The sequence below is a fragment of the Petaurus breviceps genome, unplaced genomic scaffold (genome assembly GCF_028583685.1).
Source record: "Petaurus breviceps papuanus isolate PSGF00001 unplaced genomic scaffold, PetGlider_PUasm1.0 176, whole genome shotgun sequence".
Classification (NCBI taxonomy): Eukaryota; Metazoa; Chordata; class Mammalia; order Diprotodontia; family Petauridae; genus Petaurus; species Petaurus breviceps.
In genome coordinates this window covers 17,782,650-17,797,766 of record NW_027185771.1, presented here as the reverse complement: position 1 = coordinate 17,797,766, position 15,117 = coordinate 17,782,650, and the positions used below count along the sequence as shown (strand labels likewise).

General features: G+C 42.1%; 1 pseudogene; it reads left to right on the top strand.

Moving 5' to 3' along the window:
- The first annotated feature begins 2,156 nt into the window (after nt 1-2,156).
- LOC138159451 (pyrethroid hydrolase Ces2e-like) overlaps nt 2,157-15,117 on the top strand; it is a 27,911-nt pseudogene continuing 14,950 nt past the window's right edge.

Genomic DNA, 15,117 nt, shown 5'->3' with positions numbered 1-15,117 from the left:
TCAGCCAGCCCCTCAGACTTCTCATGAAAGCATTGGGTCGTCATCCTCTCTACCAATTAGGAGAATCTTAGGTAAATGATCCAGGCTTGAATGCTGAGTTGCAGTGGTATTGGTAGGAAGGCTGGGAGAGAAAGACAACCCAAGACTCTGCCAAATTTCATAGAGTCAGCATGGGTTCTGGGAAGCTGGGGGAATGGGAAAAGAGGATGAAAGCTTCACCACCCATTCCTCACCAAAGGTTCCTAAAGGTCATTTTCTGAAAGGGGAATTAAGGAGTTCTGGGCATGGAGGCTGAACATTCATGATGTTGATGTCAAGGGTATGACCGTTTCTGTGTGTGGCCAAGGTGGAGTGAGGGTGAGCCTCATGGGAGTTGAAGAATTTGATAAATTGGGAGGCCTGGGTGCTGGTTATCCCCTATACCTGGAATACTCTTTTCTCCTCATATCTACCTCCTGGCTTCCCCAACTTCCTTTAAGTCCCAACTAAAATTCCCACCTTCAGCAGGAAGCCTTTCCCAGTCCCCCTTAGTTCTAGAATCTTCCGTCTGTTGACTATTTAAAATTGCGCTTGTTTGTGTGTAGTTGCTCACATGTTGTCTCTCCTGCTGTGCTGTGGGGTCTGGGGGAGCAGCAATGGTCTTTTTACCTTTCTTTTTATTCTTGGTGCTTAGTGTGGCACCTGGCGCATAGGTGGACCTTAATAGATGTTCATTGACTCAATGATTGAGTAAATATCAACATGGATGTTGAAAATGGGGACCTAGGCCAAATTCCCTGTTGCCAACCAAAGGGCAAGAAAGGAGAGGCCTGACCAGAGGAAGAGGAAGGGCCCAAAGCCTGAGCTTCATGGCAGCTGGGGAAATTCCATTTATCTACTAACCCACTTTACCTCTATCCCCTATTTACACTGTACCCCACTTCTGCAAAGTGACATAGCTGAAGGGTTTGTCTCTATTGAACTTTATGTTGGTCACAGATACAATTCTGAAAAAGATATTAATGTAAATCTTGACAAATCCAATCCAGTTGTTCTTGGAAGCAATATATTATAAACCTGTAGATGAAATTGACCTTTTCAGCATTTTGATCCAAATGACTCCAACGACAAAAGAAAGATTTATTTTATTTATCCTGTTTACAGAAAAGAAAATCATTGCTAAGATTGTAAAAAAAAGGTCAAAGCTCAATTGGTTAGGGGTGCACTTTAGTCGATGGAAAGATTAGAGAGATATTCAACAACACGGGAGCTGATAAACATGTAGATTTACCCAAAACCAATGAAACATATTTTGACAGATGGTCATGACAAAAAGACATCAATTCTGAAATAAAGTGTCATCCTTGGGGTTTAGGGAGTGAAAGATAATTTCACTGCAAAATGTTATAGTTTAGAGAATACCTGCATTAGTAGCATTGAAACAATATTGATTTTTTTGGTCTCTTTTAAACCATTACCAACCTTCCTTCTTTCTTCCCTTCCTCCCTCCTTCCCTCCCTCTCTTCCTCTCTCCCTTCTAAAACCAGTACCTTGGTATTGTTGAATCCTTTAGTATTTGCATCTTTTAGAATGGAGGAAGAGTTGCTGCACGTTAGCCTATATATTGAGACCAAATCTGTATTTGTTAATGAGACAGTATGGAAAGAAAGTGACAAAATGTTAACACATTATTGGCTTGGTGGGAGGAAGAGGAACAGTGTAAAATAGAATTAAACTTCTTCAGCCTTATTTTGCTCATCTGTAAAGTGGGAATAATGACGGCAACCTGCCTTACAGGCTTGTTGTGAGGATCTCATTAGGTAATGTATGTGTTTTGTTGCCAAATAAATGGTTTTATTATTATTATCTTCCTGGTCCAACATATCAAGTGAAGGGCTAGGCATTAGATCAGCAGCTTGCAGTATTAAGGAGGTGGTCAGAGATGCTACATGTTTTGAGGAGGAGTCAGGAACAGCGAGTCCTTAGACAGACATTTGTTAAACATTTACTGGCTTATCTGCTAGGTGGGTGAACTTGCCAATCTGCTTTTTTAGGGATTCAGTCTAAATTCTCATCTGAGCTTTTGTAGAGCAAATTTTAATGAGGAAATAAGTTCAGAAGCCCTTAGTTTCTAGTTGCCCTTTGACCTAACTCATCTCAGATAAAGCCCAGGCGTGGGATTTGATCAGGCATAACCAGAAGGCTGTGCAGAGAGAAAGATGTGGAAGACTTCCCTCCTGCCCAAGGTCTTGACTTTGGGGCTCCTGGCCCTCGTAATTCCAGCCCAAGGTAAGCAACACTGCCAGGCTGACCAATTCTGGGGGGATAATTTCTGGGGGAAGGTGGGAGAGTATGAGGCTTGTGGGTTATTTTTTCTTTTGTTGACCTCACTGACTGATTGGAAGGGCTGGAGATGGGAGGTTATCGTTAGTTTTATTTCCCGGGTATAGGTCTGGGTTTGCTATTAAGAAACTGATGCCTTCTACACATATTAGGCACAAAATCCTTCTATCAGTGGGATTCCCCGTGGAAAACAACATCTAATCTGATTATAATAATTTAAGTGTCAAGCATTATGCTAAGCACTGGGGGATACAAAGACAGAGGCCAAACAGTTCCTGTCCTCAAGGAGCTTATAATGGAATAGACACATGTCACTATATGCATAATATGTAAAAAATGAATATGTGATAGTTTGGAGAGGGAGGGCATTGGCAGCTGGGGACCTCAGGGAAGGCTGATGTAGAATGTAACATTTGTGAAGTCTTCAAGGATGCCAGGGATTTTGAGAGTCAGAGATGAGAAGGGAGAAAGGAGTATTATGTGGGCTGTAGAGTAAGCTCACCAATATAGATGGATAGCTGGGTATGTGAAGGGGAGAATGTGGGAGGACATTGAAAGGAAGGAAGGGACCAGATTTTGAAAAGCATTAAATATGTTTATTTAAATAGATGATATTTGACCCCCAGATGGGTAATAGAAACTATTGAATTTTACCAAGTATGTGGGGGTGACATGGTCAGATCTGGGCTTTAGGAATATCAATTTGGTGACTGTGCGGAGGATGTATTGGCACGCAGAAGGGCACAAGGCTATTGCTATATAGCCCAGCTAGGAGATGCCAAGAGTCTAAACTAGGGTGATGGCTGTGTAAGGGGAGAGAAGGGGATGTTATAGAGGCAGAAATATCAAGATTTGTTAACTGAGTGAGTTTGTGGGATGAGTTCAAGGGAGGAGCTGAGGAAAGCATTGAGCTTGGGGACTTGTGGTATCTTCCACATTAATAAGAAAGTATGGAGGAGGGGAGAATATAGGGAGAAAGATAAAGAGTTCTGCTTTGGACATTTTTGGTTTGAGATGCCTTCAGGACATCCACTTCAAAATGTCTCATGGGATGTTTGTGATGTGAGAATGAAGTTCAGAAAAGAAATTATGACTGGGTATGTAGACAATGGCATAGAGTTGATACTTGAACCCATAGGAGCTAATGAGGTCACTATGTGAGAGTGTAGAGAGAACAGGGCCCAGGACAGAGCCTTATTGTATACCCAGATATGGTGTGGATAATGAATGGATGAAGGAGACTGAGCAGGAAACTCAATAAAGAGCAATTTCATGAAAACCCAGAGAGGAGAAAGTATCCAGGTTGGTCAACAGGGCCCATTTGCTGCAATGGGATGAGAACTGAGAAGAGGCCATTCCTTTGGCCATTGAGGGATCATTGGTAACCTTGGAGAAGGCAGTTTCAGTGGAATGATGAGACTGGCTGCCAGATTGCAGAGGGTGTAGAAGAGAGTGAGAGGAGAGGGAGACACCACTTATGTAGATGACCTATTGAAAGAGGATGACCGAGAAAAGGAGGGGAAATGAACGATGATAGTTAGCAGAGAGTCATTTTTAAGGTGAGGTGTCTTTGGAAACCATAGAAATAGGACCTGTATGTGAGGAGATACAGATTATAGGCTCATAGGTTTAGAACTAGAAGGGCTCTTAGTCTAACTCTCTTATTTAACAGATGAACAAACTGAGTCTCAGGGAAAGCAAATGACTTGACCAAAGTCACACAATGAGTAAGTGGCAGATCTGAACCTAGATTTTCCTGACTCCAAGTCCAGAACTCTTTGCATTGTTTCTTGATGACTTGCTTCTTGATTTTCAACCTCAAAAAAAGCCCTATTGTCCTAGAGAAGAAAACTCAAAGTATGTGAGTGATTTGTGTTTCAGTACATCCCCTGTACTTGGCACTTGTTTACAATTCTATTAGACAGAGAAGACAGATAGACTTTCAAAGGTGCTGGGCTGAGCTGTTAGCCATTATACATCTATTCTATAGACATCCCAGCTCATTATTATATATTATTATATAGTATACAATATTGTGATGATGATGATGATGATGATGATGTCCTTCCAGCTCCTTAACCTGGGGTCTGCAAACTTGTTTTTAGAAATATATTTTAATAACAAGTACATTACGATTGTTTTCTTTGGTAAGCCTATGTATTTGAAAACATGATTCTGAGAAAAGGTTCCTAGGCTTTATTCGCAGAGCTCCTTAAAAGAGAAAGGTTAAAGACCTCTGATCTCATATGTCAGAGAGATGGTGTTACTATGGACCACAGAACATCGGGCAGCCTGCTGCTTCTGGGTCAAAGGATTTAGGACTTTAAGGTCCATAAAGGTCCTTAAGGTCAGTCACTTCATTTTAGAGAAGAGGGAAACAGATACAATGAGAAGAAATGATTTGCAAAAATTCCTTTAGGCACTATGTGGGAAGGCTGGGTTCCAAACCCTCATCCTTTGATCCCTGGTCCAGCACTCTATCCAATCTATCCAATGCTACTCATACCCTCAATACACTCCAGCCCAGCAAAACTACTTTCCACACTCCTTGCCTGTCATCTTCTTGGCCTTGCCCACCTCTCTCTCTTCCTTTGCTCACGTTTCTTCCCTTTCCAATCTATCCTAAAGTGATATTTCCCCACATCTGGGAGAGACACTTTTGGAGAACAATTATGTTTGATTGTCTTGTTTAAATACTCAGCTTAGGTTCGACTTCCTTCAGAAGTTTTCCCGGTCATCTTCAGATTTTTTCCCCACCTTTTATCGATAGATTCTGTTTTCATCTGACTTTAATCCCTAAATATATTTCTCCTCTCTCTGGAACCATTCCTCATAAGAAAACATTAAAAGGAGAGGAAAAATCAGTTAAGTCAAACTAACCAATACACCAACTATTCCTGATGTTATATCCTAAGTTCTGTACTCCCTGCCTCTTCAAAGAAGGGAGCCTCATCAGATTTTTCTAGTACTTTTCCTGAACCTTTTCTCTGAAATTATCTTGCTTTTCCCTGGCATTCTCAGTTTTTTTGGAGTGGGGGATAGGGAGGCAGGGAGGTAAGGGCATACATCTTTCTTCCTTACTAGAATGTAAGTCTCCAGATCAGGGCCTGTGTCTGTTTTTACCTTTTTGTCCCTGGCTTAGAACTGGGAGCTTTGCCTCAAGTAAGTGTCGATTTGATGTTTGTTTAATTGAATAATTTTGCTGGACTCTGGCACTGACTTTAGCTCTATGCCTTCTTAAGTTAGTTTGGGGGTGAAATTAGCTTGAAGGGATCCAGGATCCCAAAGCTGGACATTTCCTGCAGTACCAGAGCTATCTAAAAATGCAATTGACCATCTTTGGAGTGAGTTTCTCATCACTGAAGATCTTCAAGGGAAGTGATGACCACATCCCAAGGACATTCTACAGGGGATTCCCACTCAGGTATGGATTGGAAGAATGCCATCTGAGGTCCTTCTCCTTCAAAGACTTTGTAAGGGTTCAGGTCATGGGGTAAGGAAGCTCAGGTGATCTGGCTTCAATATCTGGTTGAGGGGAGGTGGTCAGGACGTTTTATCTCTACAGGTCACTTTTGGAAACATTTAATTGCATTTTTTTTGATGAAAAAAATTAGATTTTTTTCCCCTCCCTCTCTTCCTTTCCCCCACACACTGAAAAAACATCAACAACAAAAAACCAACAGAACAAAATCCTAAATTGACCATGTCCCAAAATGTGTCTCCTTCTTCACCCTGAGTCATTACCTCTCTGTCAGGAATTAAGTTATATGCTTTATTATCAGTCATCTAGAATCATGGTTGGTCATAGCATTGATTAAAGTTAAGTCTTTCAAAGTTGTTGGTTTGTATGTTGCTGTTGTTATTATATACATTTCTACAGGTTACTTGTAAAAAGGGAGTGTTTGTGAGACTGAGCCTATATTAATTTCTTCATCTTCCCTCTGAGATGAAAGTAATCATGGCCAAAATAGAAGGAGGCCTGTATTCCTATCTAAGGAAAAAGTGATGGATTGGGATAGGCAGGGGGACATTTGGACATCTGCAGCAATTATTGACCCTCTGTCTGTCTCTGAGGATTTCCTTCACCTTTGCTCACAGGGCACAAGGCTGATGACCCCATCAGGACCACTGGAAGTTGGAGGGAAGCACAGGTAGATGGTGCATTTGGACATCAGTTCAGTCCTCTGTCCCTGAGGATTTCTCTACCATTTGTTCACAGGGCATCATGGAGATGACCTCATCAGGACCACTGAGTCTGGACAGATCCGAGGGACTCACATCAGCATCAAGGGGCTTGACAAAGATGTCAATGTTTTCCTGGGAATCCCTTTTGCCAGACCCCCCATTGGAGACCTGAGGTTTTCTCCTCCACAACCACCAGAGCCATGGAGTGATGTGAGAAATGCAACTTCTCACCCACCCATGTAAGTAACTTCCTCATTCTTTCTCTTAACAGATGGGAACAAGGGCACCATCATGTATTATCCAACTTTTTGTCTCCCCCAATGCCTAGAGCAGGGGTGGAGAACCTGTAACCTCATGGCCACATGTGGCCCTCTAGGTCTTTAAGTGTGGTCCTTTGAGTGAATCCATATTTCATAGAACAAATCCCCATAATAAAAGGATTTGTTATGTAAAACTTGGGCTCAATGAAAAGGCCACACCTGAGGGTCTAGAAGACCATGTATGGCCTCAAGGCTACAGATTTCCCACTCCTGGCCTAGAGTATAATTCTCTGTAGACATTTGATAACTGTTTCTTTTTTCTTTTTTGGTGAGGCACTGGGGTTAAGTGACTTGCCCAGGGTCACACAGTTAGTAAGCATCAAATGTCTGAGGCCGAATTTGAACTCAGGTCCTCCTGGCTCCAGGACTCGTGCTCTATCCACTGTACCACCTAGCTGCCCTTAATACCTGTTTCTTAAATGAATAAATTTCCCTTTCTCTCTAGGGCTATGCAGCCTCAAAGAATTGCTTAATGATAATTGTCTACTTTTATATAGGACTTTAGAGCTTCAGAACAGTGCTATGAGGTAGTTAGTACCCATATTACTATAAGGAGGAAAACTAAAGCCAAGAAGGGTTAAATGGCTCATCTGAGATCACAAAGCTAGTAGGAAGAGGTCATAGAGACCATCTGACTCAACTTTCTTGTGTTTGTGCATATGTGTGTGTGTTTAAAGGATTTAAGGTTGCCTTCTTTTTATATATATGTTAGTTTCTCATACACTCACTTCTTTCCACCCTCTACTTACCATGGGACCTTCCTTTGGAACAAAAGCAGATTGCAGGGCCCATGTCTGACAGCATATGAAACCTTGCATACCCCTAGTTCCCCACCCCCTACTGAGGGGAGGCAGGTTTCATCATCTGTTCTTTGGAACTAGTGTTATTTACAGATGATCACAGTTCAGCTCCCTTCCTGCGTTGTTTTAGTTTGCATCGTCATTGCACCTATTGTCGTCCTGGTTCAGATCATTTCCCCCTGCAGGAGTTCATACTACCAGGATTCTCTGAAATAATGATGTAATATTATTCCTAATAATATTATTATTAATAATAATTAATAATATTCTGTTCCATTCATACAACACAATTAGCCCAGCCATTCTATGGTTGATGGGGATCAGTCTGGATTCTATGTTTTTGCTACTACTAAATCAAATGCCAGCAATTTCCCAGTATATACAGAGTATCCCAGAGATTTTTGTGCCTTTTAAACGTTAATCCATCCTGAATGTCAGACCTTTCTTTTTTACAACTGAGGTACCTGGAGCCAAAAGAAGTAACTTATTCATGGTTGGGTTAAGCCTAGGGTTCTAATACTATGTCTGTTGTGTTGGAAAAAAACAGTAACTAACAATTATATAGTGTTTCAAGGTCTACAAAGGGCTTTCCACATAGTCATTCATTTGGACTTTCCACTCTATTGTCCTACCATCCTATAATTGCCTATACTAACAATTCTCAGAAATTCATTGTATCATAGAGTGAGCTGGAAGGAACCTTAGAGATTATTTAGCTTAGCTCTTTCAGGAATGAATTGAGGCCCATTGAGATCACAGTGGTACTAAGTAGTAGAATGGAGGTTTAAAACTAGGGACTCTGACCTTTACTAATAACAACAGCTAGCATTTATATAATGCTTTAAAGTTTGCAGGGAGCTTTACAAATATTATTTTAGTTGATCCTCTCCCAAGCCCTGGGAGGTAGGTGTTATTATTTACATTTTGTACATAAGAAAACTGAAGCAGAAGAGGTTAAGTGACTTGCTCAGGATCACACAGCTATTATCTTAGGCTGGATTTGAACTGAGGTATTACTGCCTCCAGGCTCAACACTTTTACCACTGAGCTACCTAGTTACTTATTTCCACTTTGTCCCAGACCACTATTTTAGGAGGAAGAAAAGGATGATTTGTACATTGCATGGCTGCCAAACATCCATGTTGAACCTTATTCTGCACCATTAACTTAGTAACAGTTTCTGGCAGTTCTCAAAGTGTGGTCTGGGCACCCTTTCAAACAGTCCTCAAGGCCAAAAATATTTTCATCATAATACTAAGATATTTTCATTTCCAGTATGGTAAATACCAATAGATATGTCTACATAAACAAATGCTTTTTTCTGGGGCGGGGGTCCTCAGTAATTTTTAATAGCATAAAGGAGACCTGACACCAAAAACTTTGAGAATCACTGTTTTAGGAGAACAGAAACAGAATAATAATAGGGACCAGAAAATGCAGCAGAAAGGATCCTGCCCGAATCTCAGCCAATTCCAAAAGACTCATGATGGAAAATGCTTTCCACATCCAGAAAAAGAACTTTGGAGTCTGAATGCAGATTGAAGCATGCTGTTTGCTCTCTCTCTCTCTCTCTCTCTCTCTCTGTTTCTTCTTTCTTGTGGTTTCTCTCATTGGCTCTAATTCTTCTTTACAACATGACTAATGTGAAGATATGTTTAATGTGAATGTATATGTAGAGCCTATATCAGATTGCATGCTGTCTTGGGAAGGGGGATAAAATTTAGAACTCAAAACCTTATGGAAGTGAATGCTGAAAACTAAAAATTAATTAATTAATTTAAAAAAAGGGAATCCTGCCTGGGAGCCACAAGGACTGGTTCTGTCTTCCTAATTCCAGGATCAGGGCTCAATCTGCCATGCCACCTAGCTGCCTCGAAGGAAAGCATTGAGCAAACCATGAGTGCTTCCTCATAACAAAGTTCATCTATTGTTAATTCTTTTTCTTATTAACAATAATAAATAATAGGGGCTAGTATCAATATAGTATTTTAAGGCTTATAAAGTACTTTGTATACATTTGATCCTCACAACCCACCTGTGAGGTAGTTGCTATTTTTATATTCATTAATTAAGAGATTGAGGCTGAGATAGGTTAAGTGACTTACCCAGGATTACACAGCTAATTAGTGTCTAAGATTGGATTGAACTCAGGCCTTCCTGACTCCAGGTGCTAAATTCTTTTTTTTTTTTTTAAGCAATTGGGGTTAAGTAACTTGCTCAAGGTTACACGGCCAGTTATTTCTGGGTGTGCTCCTAAGTATCAGAGCCCGAATTTGATCCCAGGTCATCCTGACTCTGGGGCCGGTGTTCTTACTCACTGTGCCACCTGACCACCCCTAAACAATTGGGGTTACGTAACTTGCTCAAGGTTACACAGCCAGGTGTTTCTGGGTGGGTGCTAATTGTCTGAGCCCAGATTCCATCCCAGGTCATCCCAACTCTGGGGCCTGTGCTCTTACTCGCTGTGCTACCTGGCCTCCCCTCCAGGTGCGAAATTGTTACCCACTGTACCAAAGCTCTCATCTTTTTCTATGGAGCTTAGATAGAAACAGTTAGGAGAAAAGTTGCTATCCAAACTTTTTTTTTAAGATTTAATACTTTATGGATTATTATAGCACAAGTAGATAAAATAACTTTTTGTAGTTGAATCAAATTATTAAGATATGACCTCTTCTGCAGGCTTCTGCACCAAATCAATACGGAAACCATTCTTGGTACGGCTCCAGTAACAGGCAGGACAACAGGGATGGAATACCCATCATTCTGTTGTTCCAATGGGATTTTTTCTCCTTTGCTAATTTTCTGTATTTTGGAAGTATTTTGTTTCATGTAGCTTGGAGATCATTATTGTTGTTTTTATTCTTATTATCTTTCCTTGCTCAAAGTAAGGGTAGATGGTGGGGTAAAAGTAGAAATGGAGCTAGACGCCAGTTGGAATCAGACATCATCTTGTCTCCAAAAGGAGAGGGTCTCTTCTGTGATTCTCTTCTAGTCCATTCTTTCTTCTGTTTTCCAGGTGTTTGCAGAATATCACTGTCCTAGAAAAGCTGAAGAACTTCCTGAAAATAAACATCCCTATTACTGCCAGTTCTGAAGACTGTTTGTACCTCAATGTCCATGTTCCTGACCACACAGAGGAGGGGGCTAAATTGCCAGTAAGTCAGATCTCTGTAACTTCCACAGCAGGGGATGGGAATCCTAGGGCATCAGAACTGGGTGGGACTTTGGAGGTCACCTCTTCCCACCAGCAGGAGAGCAGGCATCCTCTCTAAATATCTTCAAAAAGTCATCTAGCCTTCCCTGAAGTTGTCAGGGCCAGGGAGCTTGGTACTACTTCTCAAGGCAATCCACTCTACCCTTGGACAGCAAGGCATTTGAAATCTGCCTCCTTATAACTTCAGAGAGTTAGTTCTGTGATCTGGAATGGTATCATTTTCTCTCAAGGTTATTATTGCTAGAGGAAAGCATTGAGGGCCTTTAAAACACTTCTTGATCCTTTCTAGACCCATCATTTCGTTGTTGTAGGGAGTTTCACTAAGAGGAAACTCCTCCTGCTGACGACTATCAGGCATTCTTCCATAACAGAGAGTCTTGGAGAGTTGCTGGCGTACCAAGATGCTAAGTAATTTTGTGGTCATGGAGCTACTGGGTGGGATGGGCACTGGTGCTTTTGTAGACTTGGTTTTCCCACCTGGCGGGGTCAGGGAGCTAGGCGCGTAGTTAGGTCACTGGAACAAGGTCCAGATGATCTCTGCATGATCCATGATCTTTCCAGGGGACTTCTTTTACAGAGCATGACAGCTCTTTTAGAAGCAGGCTCCATGGTTTCTCCATGTTGAGAAGTTGCATCAGCCTGATGTGTCAGTTGCCATTACGTAAATATCAGAGGCAGGACTTGAACCTAGTTCTTTCCAAGTCCAAGGCCATTCTTCTCCCATTTACACCAAGCTTCCTCTCTTACGATAAACAATAACAATCTTAAGATAAACAGAAATAAACAAAACTTCTCAAATGTCAGCTGCCCCATGAAACCTCTGAATCTCAACAATCCCACATTCAATTTGACAATTTTTTCTCTCTGGTTCTGCTTTCCTGATGGCAAGTTTCCCTCACAGAACTCACTGTGAACTTCTATGCTGGAGTTGGAGTATCCTGAGCACATAGAATAATGCAAACATTTGGTGTCAGTGATATAAGACCCACCCCCACCCCCTATCCAGTGCATATGTGTCAGTGGTTGACAGATGGTAACACCACCATGTGTTCTGGGGGAAAACAATACTCCTTACGAAAGGACAAATAGTATAAGGGGCTGGCAAATACACTAGAACAGAATAAGCACAGGCTTGGCCACTGGCATGAGTTTTCATCAGCTGATCTTTTTGTCCTTGCAAAGTGAGAAGCCTGTAAGAGCCGGTGGAAGGCACGGCCTCTGCTGGTGATCTGTTCTGGTTGCTTAGCTTGACTTTGGGAACAGTTAATGTTGCATAGAAAAGTCCTGTCCGCATTACCGACTTAATGCTTCTGGTGCATCCTGTATTATCTGACTGGGTCTGTGTCCCTTAGAATCTGCCCAGGGAGTTCTGCCTCCTTTCCCTGCTCCCAAGGGAGCAAGGGTCCTTTAGAAGAGGCTGTTTTGCTCTTGTTTGAATATATCTTTGTTAGTAGGAGGACCTCAGGGAGCTGATTTGTGCCAGCAAGATTCCAAGGGGAATCTGAGCTGCCTCTGAGTCTAGCCAAATGGGCTCTTTATCTGAGAGTAGTTCTGATGCGTATCCTTTCTATTCTTAATATCTGATCTCTTAAGAAGAAGTAAATTCACTCCCATTTAGTGCTACTTTATCATGGGACATGAGGGAATAGGATATAGCATCTTACTGTTGAGCAAGGGAGTGGCAGAGCCATGCTGATTGGGATTTGTTTCTGTGAGGAAAACCGTGTCTGGTCCTTGCAGGTGATGGTGTGGATCCATGGTGGAGGTCTCATTTTTGGCTCTGCTTCCATGTATGACGGTTCCATATTGTCTGCCTCCCAGAATGTGGTAGTGGTCACCATCCAGTACAGGCTGGGCATCCTTGGCTTCTTCAGGTGAGATCTGCCCCCAATGAAAAGTGAGTCATTTGTCCTGATGAGAGCCTAGCTTTCTTGTCCTCCTTTGCCTCCCCATTATGCTGAGCCTATCAGTAGAAAAAGCACTGGATTTATAGCCAGAGAATCCCAGTTCAAATTATGACTGTGCTGCTTATGACTTCTATCAAATTACTCTTTGAGCCTCAGATTCCTAATTTGTGAAATGAATGATCTGGATGGTGAGCCTATGAACCTGGAGCTCTTCTTCAGAATTCTCCAACCTTGTCTAATATCTGGTTTTCAGCACTGGGGATGAGCATGCACGTGGCAACTGGGGCTTCCTGGATCAGGTGGCTGCCCTGAAGTGGGTCCAGAAGAACATTGCCCACTTTGGAGGAGATCCCGGCCGTGTGACCATCTTTGGAGAGTCTGCTGGGGGAATGAGTGTTTCCTCACATGTAGGTGATAAAGAAATGACACCAGTTTGGAAAGAGGCTTCCTGTAGCCAAATCCAGATCATATCATATGGATCTGAGTTTTTCTCCCTCTTCTCTTCTCCTCCCCCCTCTCAGAACCATTGGTGCTGCTGACTTCTTTCTCTAAGGCTGGCACCCACCCTTGGTTTTCATTTGAAGATCCCACTACACTCCTCTGCCTTAGGCCCAACTGATTATCTAGGCCTAAGGGTGAACCCATTTTTCTTCTTACTTAATCTGAGATAGAGGATGCATTTTTTAGTTTAGTTTAGCAACAAAGGGGAAAAGGTAAAAGAAAAAAAAAGGAGTCATAATGATAATAATAACCACTATTCGATGTTTCCAGGCTCCCTAGTTCCATTACTATGGATGGCCTTCTTACTAACACTTAACCAGAGCCTTTCTGTAACTGAAAAAGTCATCACTCTGCCCCCAGTTTAGCCAGTTTCATAGACATATGATTCATTAGGCCTATGATCAGAGCATTTCCAGATGACTTGGAGATAGGAGACGCTTTCCTGCCACTGACAATAATGAGAGATGGCATTTGTATAGATAGCACCTGAAGATTTGCAAAGTCCTTTATGTTTGGGATCTCATTTGATCTTCATAACGGCATGAAAGATCACCATTTTGCAGATGAAAGCACCATGACTGAGAGGGATTAATTAATCAACTTTCCCAGAGTCTCTCAGAGAAAGTGTCAGAGGCAGGATTCAATCTCAAGCCCCTTCTCACTCCTAATCCACCATTCTGTCCACTTCACATGTGGTGTCAAACGGAAATTGGAATGGGGGCCACTAATCCCTACATAAGCACCCCCACTGGCTGCATGTTGACCCAGTTTTTAAAATGCAATGTTCTCTATGTTTTATTATATTTTTATTTATTTTGTTAACTATTTCCCAGTTGTATTTTTTTTGGGGGGGGGGAGGTAATCAAGGTTAAGTGACTTGCAGGGTCACACAGGTAGTAAGTGTCTGAAGTCAGATTTGAGCTCAGGTCCTCCTGACTCGAGGGCCAGTGCTCTATCCACTGTGCCCCTAGCTGCCCCTCCCAATTACATTGTTATCTGGTTCTGGCACACTCAGGAGTGTTCCAGACTACATGGAACTCTGAGCAGTGCATTTGGCATGTCTGACATGACCTACTTATGTCCCCTTGACACAGGGGCAAGGATGTGATGAGGCATCAGATGAAGACATCAGTGGAGAGATAGTGATGAGGAGGATAGTAATAGATGACAGGAGGCAGCATGACAGAGGATTGGGGTTCAAATCCTGCCTCTGTAGCTTACTAGCTCAGTGGTCTTAGACAAATCACTTCATTTCCCTAGCCTTGGTTCCTTCATGACTAGATTGTAAACTCCTCGAGGGCAGTATGCATCTTGCTTTTTTGTTCCTCTACCTCCAGTGCTAAGCACTGACATATGGTCAGCACTTTAATAGATTTTTAAAACTTCTCTAATCTATCAAATGAGAAGTTTAGACTTAGATAGCACCTAAAGTCTCTCCTAGTTGTAAATCCATGATCTTGACATGGCATGTTCTGGTTTACAATGGACTTTACATTGATTATCTCATTTTAAAGCTCACAAAAGCTCAGGGAAGTTGTTAGGGAAAAGTACATGGATGCCCAGAGACAGTAAATAGGTACAGACATGTTATCATACCCACAGAGGCCTGGGCAGCATCTAGAACTAACTAGGCCCCATTTGTGTTTAAGCTAGTATTTAGGCCTGGCTGTGCCAAAAGTCACAAAGGCTAGGGTCCCATAGAGAAGCTGCTGTTTGGGACTTTCCAATATGGTTAGCTTAGGGGTGTGTCAGGGTAGACAACAGCCCTTGTTTTCAGACTCATGTCTCCTCTGTCTTTGCTAAGGCAGTAATGTCTGGGATTCTGCATGACTGCTTCCTCCTCCCCTCTGCTGTGCTTTGCTCCCACA